General features: G+C 33.4%; 2 pseudogenes; one reads left to right on the top strand and one right to left on the bottom strand.

Moving 5' to 3' along the window:
• The first annotated feature begins 8 nt into the window (after positions 1 to 8).
• LOC112517735 lies at positions 9 to 994 on the top strand (annotated as a pseudogene).
• A 2,077-nt stretch (positions 995 to 3,071) lies between these two features.
• On the bottom strand, positions 3,072 to 11,242 carry LOC112517734 (annotated as a pseudogene).
• Between the last annotated feature and the right edge of the window lie 2,013 nt (positions 11,243 to 13,255).

Genomic DNA, 13,255 nt, shown 5'->3' with positions numbered 1-13,255 from the left:
TTGGTTCAATGAAAATTTTCCGAGTTAAAGAGCTAGAAGAAGTGACTAATAATTTTGCAGAAGATAGGATTCTTGGGAGAGGAGGTAATGGCATTGTATACAAGGGAAGCCTACCGGATAAGCATGTTGTTGCAATTAAGAAGTCCCAAAGATTGGATCTAGGACAAAGAGAGCAATTTATAAATGAAATGGTAATTCTTGCTCAAATTAATTACCAAAATGTGGTGCTGCTTATGGGATGTTGTTTGGAAACTGAAGTCCTGTTACTAGTCTATGAATTTATCTCTAACAACACTCTTTATCATCATCTACACAATAGAAGAAATGGCACAAGGAGATTGTCATGGGACAATAGTTTAAGGAGAGCACATGAAGCGGCTAGTGCACTTGCTTATCTTCACACAGATGCTAGAATGTCCATCATACATAGAGATGTAAAGTCTACCAACATCTTTTGGATGACAGTTACACTGTGAAAATTGTAGACTTTGGTGCCTCAAGGTTAGTCCCTGTGGGTCATGATCAAGTCACTAATCTAGTTCAATGGACGTTTGGATACTTGGATCCTAAATATTTTCATACAGGACAACTAATGGATAAGAGTGATGTGTACAGCTTTGGAGTGGTTCTTGCAGAACTCTTAACAGGTAAAAGACCCCTGACTATGGAAAGATGTCTAAAGGAGCGTAATCTTGCAACTTATTTTCTAAAGGCAATGAAGGAAAATATAATTCTTGATATTCTTGAATGTTATGTGGTAAACGATGCAACTGATGAACAGCTAAAAGGAACATATGACATGGTACGTAGATGCCTTTACCAAGTAGATGGGAAGAAACCTAGCATGGTGACCATGGAGCTCGAAGCTTTGAAGAAGTTTACTAAAGATCGTTGGGTTGACTACAATCATGAAATGAGTAGCATAATGATTGAAAGTGAACATGTTGTTTATGTTGTTCCTCATATGATTAGTTGCGATATTCTTCGAACATAAATTGTAGCAATATCAGACGAATAGACATGATGATCCACGTACAATTCCTCATTAGTAATTTAGAATGAATAGAGAATAGACCTTTTATTCAGACTATTTTTCATGTTTTCAGCACATCATCTTTAAATTTATGTCATGTCTATTGTGTATAATTATATGTTATAACAGGTATAAGATTTATCTGTTTATTATGATTTTGTATACTTGTGTACATTTTGTATATTATTTTCTTCGTAACCAATATCTTAATATTGTTGTATGTTGTATATGTATTAGGAATAACTTTTCCAAGTTATTTTATTAGTAAGGCACCTTATTCGAATCTTTGTTCTCAGAGTAAATTCCAATGATTGTCTATGTAGTTTAAGGAAACTCAAATGTTCATAACTCAACTTTTAAAATTGCCTATGGCCCTAACGGTCGTTACACATCTCCTTTTAAGTGCCCTCACATGCTAGTAATGTGAGGGCAAAATATAGTCACTTGGCCTTGTGTCCCCACCTTATTTATAACCGTTACTCTTCATCTTTAATGTTTTACCTCTTTCTTCTCCCACGATTGAAACCCAAATCTTCCTTTTGTCACTTTTCTTTCTTCATCTTCTTGGTAGCTCAACAACAGTGATCTATAAATGTGGCTCCATTGCAATCATTCGAACATCATGGACCTCCATAAATCTATCTAGGTAGTCACATCTATTGTTATTCAAGAATGGTAAGTTTCTATTGTATATATATATATATATATATCCTAATGATTTTGTGGTTTACGGTGATGCATCGAAGTTGGGATTGGGATGTGTTCTAATGCAGCATGGAAAGATTATTGTTTATGTCTCGCGACAATTGAAAGATCACAAACAACAATATCCCACTCATGATATGGAACTTGGTGCGGTTGTCTTTGCTTTAAAGATATGGAGACATTATATATATGGTACCGAGGTAAGTTTTTCTTTAAAAAGTAAAACTGAAATGCTTTTGTTATGAAATATGTGGGTTATGACTTTAGTTGATTTTTGATACAATCAACTGTTATTTGTGGGTATGATTGAATTTGATATTGTTATATCAATTGTGGAAATATCTCTGGATATTTGAAATATTAGCAGGAGAGGTATCTATTGGGGAAAATGTGGCATCAACGGTAGTAGAGGTGTATACTGGAATAAGGGTGACATACTTAGAAGATGTGTATTTAGAATAAGGGTGGTATAATATGATAAAGTGAAAGTGACTTTTTGATATACTAAATGTTTTCGGTGATTTTGGTTGTGTAAAGCTAACAGGAAATTACTCACTAGACCTTATGATGTAACCCTTTCTATGATTTTCAAAATATGCATTTCAGGTCGGATTCATCCGGATGGTAAAGGGAAGGGAAAGATGTGGTGAGAGATTAGATGTTTTATATATGATTATGTGTTGATTAAATTTTTTGTTGGAGCGGTTTATTACATAACAATTAAATCGGTTATAGTCATATTACTTCAAGTTGTGTTTAAAAGTTGTTGAACTTTTGTATTGTAAAGTTGGGAGCTATTTGTATTATATGAATCATATGTTTATGAGTTATGTGTGGGGTGAGTTGTTATAGTAATGAACACTTGGCAATTACCGATGGCTTTTTGACGGTACTATTTGAATGAAGGGACTATTCTTCGAAAAGACTTGGAGTTGACCTTGTCTTCTACTAAAGAATCAGCATCATATTGTCACCAATAACTCTCTCCATCCACGCTCACTTATCTTCTATTTTTGTGGATTACATGCATTTCGTGAGCAAAGTTTTTACTTCTAATATTTGGAAAAAAAAAATCAGACCATTTACTAAATTTTAAGATTGGCTGAATTCCATATTTTGTTTTATTATAAGTAGAAATACAATTCAATTTCCATATAAATACAATATAAGGAAAAGTGCAAAAGAAAACCCAATGGATTTTACTGTTTGGAACAATTAAGTCTTTGGACAATTTTTTGGAACAAATAAATCCTTGGACATTCTAGAACTTGTTAAAAAGTCATTGGACATTACAAAACCTGTTAAATAACTCTTTGGACACTCTAGAATATTTTTATTGGATGTTATAGATTATCTTGTTATGAGCCTCTTCGGTGCTACCACATTTCATATACATGTCTAAAAGGGTTGTGTTCAGTGTTTACCCCAACGTCAAGTGTGATTTTGTTCTTTTGGATGTAGATATGAATCCACCTTCCTTGATCAAGCGCACCCAGTTGGGCACAAGCCGATATAGCACCAACAACACATAATTTATCGGGTTTTATGTCATTATAAAGCATTAGATTGAAGAAATGCTTCTTTGGGATCTCAGTGCTGTGAATAGCCATCGATCATAATGCTCCAAGAAATTACATTCTTATGTTCCATTTCATCAGATAGTTCCAGCGTTGCCACCATATCGCCTACCTTTGCATATGAATCTATCATGGTATTCCATGAAACCAAGTCACGTTTATGCATTCGGTCAAAGAGCGACCAGGCACGAGTAATGTCATCTAGTTTCTGAAAAGAACACAAGAACACATACACAAAAAAATTAGTACATGTTAATCAGAAGAGAATTGTAATAAATCAAGATGTTTTTAGTGTATGATTAACGTTTGCAAACCTTGTCGTACCCATCAATCATAATGGACCAAAAGACAACATCTCTCTTAAACATTTGATCAAACATATTCTGTGCTTCCACTATATCACCACACCCTGCGTACCCACTCAACATCAAGTTTCATGATACCAAATCCTTCCTATGGAACCCATCAAATAAAACCCTAGAACAACTCATCTGAAGACAGTTACCATATATACCAATCAACCCATTTATCACAAACAATTTTGAATAAAAAAACCCAACTTTCACAACTTCTACATGAATTTGTCTGCCTTCCCACAGTCCGCATATCATCGTACACGCCTTCAGCACAAATGAGTATGTATAATTATCACAATCAATCCTATTTCTTTTCATTTTAGCATAAATCTCAAAACCCACTTGTGGTTTTGAATTTGAGTTCCTGATATGGGATTTTATCATCGTGTTGTACGTGTAACTGATTAGATCAAACTACAGCGGCGACCAGCGATAGGGACGGTGCAACAGCAACGACCAGCGATGGGATGGTGGTGTATGGTGACGAGCGGCGATAGGGGTGGTGTGGTGGCGACAGGGGTTGTGCGACGGCGATGGGGGTGGTGTAGCAGGGACCCGCGATGGGACGGTGGTGTAGGCGCGCTAAGCAGCGAGAGGGAGATGGTGGTGTGGTCGCATGAGGGAGACGAGAGGGAGATGGTGGTGTGGTCGCATGAGGGAGACGAGAGGGAGATGGTGGTGTGGAGACGAGAGGGAGACGATGGTTGGTCTCATGAGGGAGACGAGAGGGAAACGGTGGTGTGGAGACAAAGTCATCTTATTTTAGGATATTTTTAGTGTTTTTTTTTTAATTCGAGGTTTACCTCCTATTCAGGTTACAAGTTACATTTTCAAAGAATGAGGATCTATTTAACAAGTTTTAAAAAGTCTAAGGAGTAATTTAATAAATTCTAGAATGTCCAAGGATTTATTTATTCCAAAAAAATTATCCAAGTACTTAATTGTTCCAAAGAGTAAAGTCCATTGAGTATTTTTGGACTTTTCCCTACAATATTGACACACAAACATATAGAGGAAACATTTAAGAATCGGAAACATTTAAGAATCACAATTATTTTTGGGACCTGGGGAACTGATCTACATTGTCCAAGCTTTATGATCAACGACTCAAAAAAAACCTGTGGCAATTATGCGAGTTAAATGAAGATTGAATGGACAGTTATGAATTAATTGCATGCAATTAAAAAACACTTAAGCATGATATGTATTACCTATTAACTCAAAATGTGGCTCTAATTTTTTAACAGAAGTGCAGGCTTTCATATTCATAATTTGAAGTTGGTACAAAACTAATAACCACATGTACCAACCAAAAAAAGATGGTACCAATCAAGAACGATTGATTGGTACATGATATAAGATTTTACGTCATTGTAATTGATTGGTACACGATATTGAAGAAAAAAAATCGGGTACCATACCAAATCCACCCCTGCTATTTTTTAAGGAAATTATTTTTTATATAATTATTATTTTAACTAAAAAATATATTAAAACCAAACATTATGTCATCTTTAGTTTAATGCCCGTATCCGGATCCATTTTAATTTTTTACTGGCTTTATTTTATTCTCAAAATATATGTATAATATTCACTCATAAAGATACATTATCTCAATGACATATAGTGATTAAACTTCAAATAATGTAGAGTTAAATGCAAATTGGTCCTTTTTGCCATGTTTTCATTTTTATAACAGATATGAATGCCATTAATTAGAGTGCCATAAGTAACGGTATTTTGTCCATTAACCATTCATCTCTCTCTAAGCTCATGTGGTCTTTCAGTCTACTTTCACTTTTATAACATAACAAGTGTTTGACATCGTGCGTTGCGCGATGACGATATTTTTTTTTAAATTATTGAAGTTAGCTAAATGAATCGATGATCACATTTATATATTAAATTAATAAGAATCAATATTACCTTTTATATATGAATCTACCCACCTTATTTTGATTATCCATATATTTTATACGAATTTTACAAAAAAAAAAAAAACAAATTAATCCCGAATACAGTGTAAATAACCTTGAAAACACACTGTTTCGAGCCACTTAGAGTCATAACCGACTTTCGACCCTTCATGAAAATGGTTGCAAGATACGAGCTTATTCCGACTTACAGTTTGTGAGATATACATTGGCAAAGTACATGAGCTACACTGTCGGTAAAATCCAATTTCACAACTAACTTTTATGATCCCAACTTCGCGTATTCAATCAAACGGGTAATTTTCTCCCCGACTACGGGTCTCATACTACCCCCATAAACTGAAAATCCATAACCCCAATTGCTACGGTAATACCTTTTAGTTGTCTTATGCTTGTTTGAACAACATCGGTTAATCTTGTCTTTCTTATTATGTTGTACTAAAAAATGATTGAAACTCGTGTTTTTGGTCATTTAGTAAATATACTATTATTATATTCAAGTATTATGTAAATAGAATTATACATATTTATATAATCATTAATTATAAGAAATAAAGAAAATTGAGTGTAATTAAAGAAGATTAATAGTCTAATTAATTTAATGTTTGCTAATAATTACATCAATAAAAAAGACAAAAATTGAGAAAAATATAAATATAAATACGAATGAAATTATGATCAATGTATGTGTATTTTTATTTACATACTTGAATATTTTATATATATATAATATTCAAGTATGTAAATAAAAATACACATACATTGATCGTAATTTCATTCATATAAATGAGTTTACAGATATTTTGATTATATATATTTAATACACATATATATATATATATATGTGTGTGTGTGTGTGTGTTCAATTATTGTTATATAATTGACAAATAGAGTTACATGTAATAAACGAACAAAAAAAATTGGGTGTAACCAACGAAAATGAATAATCTAATTAATTTAATGTTTTGATAATAATTACATCGATAAAAAAAAGCAAAGTTCGAGAAAAAAAAATTAGATTGCGATGCCTAAAAATGTCACTTTATTGTTGGTGTTTTTTCTTACAAAATTACAAATTAAAAAACTATAAAAAACTTAAAAACAAAAGTGAGTCTACAACAAAAACAAAAATAATTAAAATTCTCACAAAATTCTAAAGCCTCAATGGAGACTTCTTAATCCAAGTTCCAATGCCTTCTTGCATATTGATAAACTCGTGTATACTCTTCTGCCATAGATGAGAGATGGAAAAGAAGAGGGGAGAGCGTACTAGTAGTTTAAAGCTCGTACATGGAGATGGAGAACACATAAATGGAAAAAAACCAAAGATTGAAGGGTTAAAATATTGAAGTTGAAACGTTCCAAGAGAAATGGAAGAGTTTTTGAGTTAAATGTGAACATCAATTTGCAAAATTACTAAGAAAAAAATCGAAGATTAAGGGATTTAAAGATTGAAGTTGAAACGTACCAAGAGAAATGGAAGAGTTTTTGAATTAAATGTGAACATTAATTTGTAAAAATGCTAAGAAAAAAAGTCAAAATGTGGAAAAAAGAGAAAAATAGGATCTTTGCGTCGAGGAGATGTCACATCAGCGTATCATGATTCTGCTTTATAGATATATATATATATATATATATATATATATATATATATATATAGATTGGTCCCTCCCTCGACTTTGATTTTAATAATTGATTAGGTCCCTCCCATTAATTAATAAAAACTTAACGGGACAAACATATCTTTTAAATATAATGTGCAAAATAACTAAATGCGACACCCAAATATGTATTCTCTGGTCTGTGGTACCCCCCAAATTTGGCTATTCACTAGCCACTAAAACAAAAATCTTTCGTGTTGTCGTATGGTTGGAACCAAAAACTAATTGCTTGTGTGAATTATTTCATGCAATACGAGATGTCCAAAGTTTTATTTGTCACTTATTGGTACTCGAGTGTAACCAAGAATAACCATCAAAGATACAAAACATTCAAGCAATTAAAAAAGCACGCGAATGAGTATTTTGATCAATCAATATTCATTATATCTCTTTCCTATAATTCTTCATTCTTCTAAGACAGCAGATCAACATAACAAAAGTTTTGGTTCGTATAGACATGGCTAACTTCATATTAGTTATTAACAGAGAACACAACGTGCCATTAAAACCACCCTATTCATGTGCCTTTATGATCAATAAACTAGAGGAAATGGACATTTTCGTTAATCAAATCATACGAAAAAATTAAATCCTGTTTATTAGTATGAGAAAGAAACTAATTAGTGACTACACAATTTATAAGCATAATGAAAGATAAAAGTTGCAAAACAATAAAGTCTGTGAAATAAGATTTCCAAACAACAAAACACTATTGCAAAGTTTGGTTCTTATGACACTTTCATTGAACTCTTTTCAAAAATAGAATTAATATATTACCTTTTAAACTTATTTAAGAAATATCCATAAATATCTCAAACGAATGGTTCACATTGGATCTTACGGTTACTACAAACTAATCAGTTCTCTCTTGAATGACCCTTATCCAATAAATAACGATCAACGATACCTTCTATTATATCAAATGGACATTGATGTGAAATTTTGCACAATGACAAAATTGACTAGAGAAAATAAACAACCCTTTTATAATCCATAAAATATTTTTGTCACTTGCATGTTGACGCATATGTGATAATTTGCTAAATATCGTCTAGAGTACGCAAGTCTGAAAACTATACCTTTGGAGTATATTTTTTTATGTCCAAATGTTCATCTTCAACGACATCATAGATAACACATGATAGCCTTTGACAACACCACTGTAGGTTTACAAGTGAGATATGACCAGGTTCGACTTGACTCAAGTCAAGAAAGACATCTACTGGCTAGTAGTCCACAAATTATCAAAGAAAGATAGAGTTCACAATTGTATTTGCAGCTATAACTACTATACTAATTATAAGAACTTGTAAGAGAACTTTTCTGCTCTATCTTGTATTAGTTTTTCCCTAGTAATAAAATTTAGCCTCGCCTTCATTTAAAATAATTATAACCACTTGGGTTGTGATGCACTGGTTAAGCCCCAAGGGGTGTAGTGGAAAATCTCATCCACCCCTGTTCGAATCTAGGAGTTCCCAAAGCCCTTGTGTCTATGGAGGTTCACCTACGATGACTTTAGGACATTCATGGTAGCCTAGGTGATTAGTCGGTGTGCATAAACTGGCTTGAAAACCAACGGTTAAAAAAATGTAATGGGTCATTTCTAAACATTTACATCTAGAATGTATGGAACCATACAATTTTAAATTCTACAAAAGGAAAGGAACCCTACTTGCAAGTTGCATTCATTTAGTATGTTTTATCATAATCATTGTGATGACCTGGATTATTTACCTATGAACTCGCTACAGACAATACAAACATCACAGTTTATGAATAATCAAATAAGAATTTAGTTTTAGTTTGTCGGAATAAGATTTAGTTTTAGTTTGTCCGAAGACAAAATAAATAACCAAAACACACGTATTTCATTATCAATAAATCTTGAATATATAATAAACACGTCTACTAGATTGGGATAATTATTTAACGTATGAAATACTTCATTGTTTTATTAATTTTCATGACGAATCAGTATTCCATAAACCTTCTTTACTTTACAAACATCATCTCATAGTCATCAAATTCTTGACAGTCTCATAAATAATCCCACTTATTTTTCCTTTAATTAATAATACCTTCAATTCATCGTATTTAATTTATATCCAAGATTTTTGAATTTATAAATTATCAATACCAGTGAGAAAAATATATTATGGCGATGGCTGTTGAGTTTTTTGGAATTTATGGATAGTTTTAATTTTTATCTTTCTCGGTAACGATTAGTTTTCAAAATATTTAAAACCAAATAGAATTCCAGTAATAGAAGAAAATGCATATTAACTTTAAATGTTATAAAAAACTTAAACGATAATTAAAAAAATTAATGAAAATAAAATACGATAATGAAAACAAAACAAATAATAATATTGTATAGATCACATAGTAAACTTCGTCTTTGGTCCAATAATTATTGATGACAATTTCTTTTCAAATGGTAAGAATACACTGCGTACGTAATTAGTTATTGATATCCAAACGCATGATCATGTGAGAATGGAGTTATGGTACCATGAAGGGTAAGAAATATGAATCTGAACTCTTGATCACTTTTAATCTTACTTCCATCCTCGAATTATACTTATCACGAGAATTGATCTGGTGCATCTATTCTGACCTTTCTCACTATAACTTCATTCTCACCGGAACCTAACCCTATTTCATATTCATACCAGCTATTTAAATTAATCATAATCTAATTAAAAAAACAGCATAAAAGCAAATATTTATCAATTCACCTTTTTTCGAGGAAAGCTATATATCACCGAAGGATTCTCTGAGGGCCATCTTTACCAACAGATTTCTAGCAAGCCGAAAACCAACAACTGTTTTCTGGCAACCCTGTTTTACCGACACAGATCCGAGGGTCCTTTTTTACTGTCGGAGTTTCATGGATCTTACCTATAATTATTGATTAACAACTTCTTTTCAAGGCAACATTAAAATGAATAAATATAATTTTTTTTATCAAATTTTCAACCATATAAGTTGAATTCCAATGAACGGGCATAGAACCCCGGTACCAAAGCTCTGAAACCAACGTCCTCGCAATACTTTCTATATTCCGCATTCATTTTCTTACCTTTTGTGAAAATTCGCCACACCAAAAATCTAAACTTATCTATTACGGTTTTACAAGTATTTAAACCGTCTTGAACGATTAAATTTATTATGTGTGCACAACAACGTGTATGAAATAATTTACGTCTAAAATAGGTGTCAAATGACACTTTAAATTTTCCACACATAGATTGTCATTACTAGCATTATCAAATGAAATGCTAATTATTTTAGCAGTTAAATTATAAAATGGAAGACATTTTTTAATTATTGAAAATTGTTGTGCATCCGAATGTGGCGCACCAAACGATTCAAACGCGATTACACGTTAGAATAAATGCCACGATGAAGGCTCAATCCAATGTGTCGTTATGCATATATACGAAACCGGCAATCCGTATGGTGTGCTCCATACATCACAAGTTAAAGAAATATTGTTAGGCAAAACAGAAAACATTTGTTGCATTTCAGCACGACACATTTTTCACATTTTAATTGCATCACGTCTAAGGGTTTGCTGACTTACCAGCTTGTATCGTGGTTGTAGTGTTTTTTGGATCAATTTCATAATGTGAGGGTTGTCGAAATGTCCGAAAGGCAATCATACTTGAATGACACATTGTGTTGTCATTTATTGGCTCAACTCGGCATCATACGACCATATTTGACCTTGAGTGTCAAGTATCGGTTGGCTTGAATTGCCCCCCCGACCTCAACCCGAGCACGTTTTTCGGTGTGCCTCCTTAAGGTAGAATTTCCTTCTGCCGTAAGGAGAGCTTGACACATTTTGCATTGTGCCTTTCTTTTTCCGGAGGACCACCAAGTTGTAGTGATTCCAAATCTCGGGCTTTCGTCCGTGTTCGGCAAGAACTTGGGCAACTTGTTCGTTTGATGCATCATGTTGTTCACCTGCCATTTTGTAAGACAAAGAGAGAAAGAAATGCGAATTGTGAAGTGGAAACGAGAAATGTATACGAGTTAAATTCATAAAATATAGCAAAAAACCAAGAATTGTGAACGTTTTTTGCAAATTGAGAACTTGGTATGTAAATCTCTCAACCTTGTTACATATTTATAGTGTTTAGAAGCCAAAAAATACAAAAAAAGGGTAAAAAAACGGCTAGTTAACGGCTACTTTAAACAAACGGTCAACTGTTTTTGAATTAATCAGGCCGAGCCGGGCTAGTCCATAACCAGTCCCATAACCGGTCCTGGTCTTGCGAAACAGCCCAAATGCATAACGTGAGGTAACCGTCGGTACCATAACCGGTCCTTGGCCGGTCCCGATTTCGGCCCTCCGGCGGTCCCGGGTTGGGCCGGGTCGGTTTGGCAATCACTAGTTGCATGTGCCTGTTACCTAATAAACAAAACATCAACAAAGAGTTTATCTAATAAGACACCCCAAGAAGCATGGAGTAGCTATAAGACCACTGTTGCTCATTTAAGAACTTCCGACTGTATTGTATACTCATACATACCAGTTAAAAAAAGAAGCAAGTTACAGGATAAGTTAGAAAAAACCATCTTTGTTGGTTATAGTGAAAAATCAAAAGCATACAAGCTTTTTAATCCAGTAACTAGAAAGAACATAATTCGGAGGGATGTGGTGTTTGAGGAAAATAAAGCTTGGAATGACTCACTACAAGATGATGGTCACACTACCCACATCACCAGTGAGATTGAGTCACAAAAGGAAACAAAGGTTTGATCAAGATGATCATAACTGACTCCTACTACCACAACTACTGCTTCAAGTACTATGAATGATCAAGATGTTCAAGAATCAACAGATTCAACATCCTCTTCAAAAAGTCCACCAAAGAGAGGTTTTAGAAGCTTGAGAAGCATTTATGACAACACAAGAAGGATAGACTTAGATGATGTGGTAGACTTTGCATTATTTTATGATGTAGATCCTTTATCCTATGAAGAAGCTTGTCAAGATAAAAGATGGAGGGATGCTATGGATAAGAAGATAGAAGCTATTATGAAAAATAACACCTGGGAGTTAGTTAATCTTCCAAAGAACCACAATCCCATTAGAGTAAAATGGATTTGCAAAACTAAGTTGAATGAAAAGGGGAGGTTAATAGGTATAAGGCAAGATTAGTGGTAAAAGGATATAAGCAAAAGTATGGCATAGACTATCAAAAAGTCTTTGCCCCTGTGATCAGATTGGAAACAAATAGATTAGTGCTTGCAATTGTTGTTCAACACAATTGGATGGTACACCAAATGGATGTAAAATCAGCTTTCTTGAATGGAAACTTGGAAGATGTTTACATTAAACAACCTGAAGGACATATCAAAAGGGAAGAAGAACACAAGGTTTGCCACTTAAGAAAGGCCCTGTATGGAATGAAACAAGCACCACGTGCTTGGTATAGTAGAATAAAGGGATATTTTTAATAAAATGCTTTAAAAAATGTCCACAAAAGCACATTTTGTTCACTTAAAAAATCTCAGGTATGATACTTCTAGTATGTATTTATGTCTATGACTTAGTGTTCACAGGGAATTCACAAAAGATGATTGATGATTTCAAAGATACAACGAAGAAAGAATTTGATATGACCGACATGAGATTGTTACACTATTTCTTGGGGATTAAGGTAAATCAAGAGGAAGAACTGATCAAGATATTACAACAAATGTATGCATAAAGTTTGTTGGACAAATTTAACATGGGACAACCCAATTCTATGAGTATACCTATAAAGTTTGGTTTAAAATTGTCAAACGATAGTAGAGAGGCAGAGGTGGACCCTAGACTCCACTGGGATGCAGGAAAAAGGATCCTTAAATATTGTTGATCCTCTCTCTCAGTGATTTGATGATAATCCCTTTATCTATCGATGTAATTTTGTTTCTGTATTTTCAGTTYYARCGATCATACACTGAGTATGTTCAGTGATCGCTGAGAAGCTTG

The sequence above is a fragment of the Cynara cardunculus genome (genome assembly GCF_001531365.2).
Source record: "Cynara cardunculus var. scolymus isolate 2C chromosome LG 9, CcrdV1, whole genome shotgun sequence".
Lineage (NCBI taxonomy): Eukaryota > Viridiplantae > Streptophyta > Magnoliopsida > Asterales > Asteraceae > Cynara > Cynara cardunculus.
Note: the sequence above shows the minus strand (reverse complement) of the source record. Positions and strands in the feature narration are given on the sequence as shown.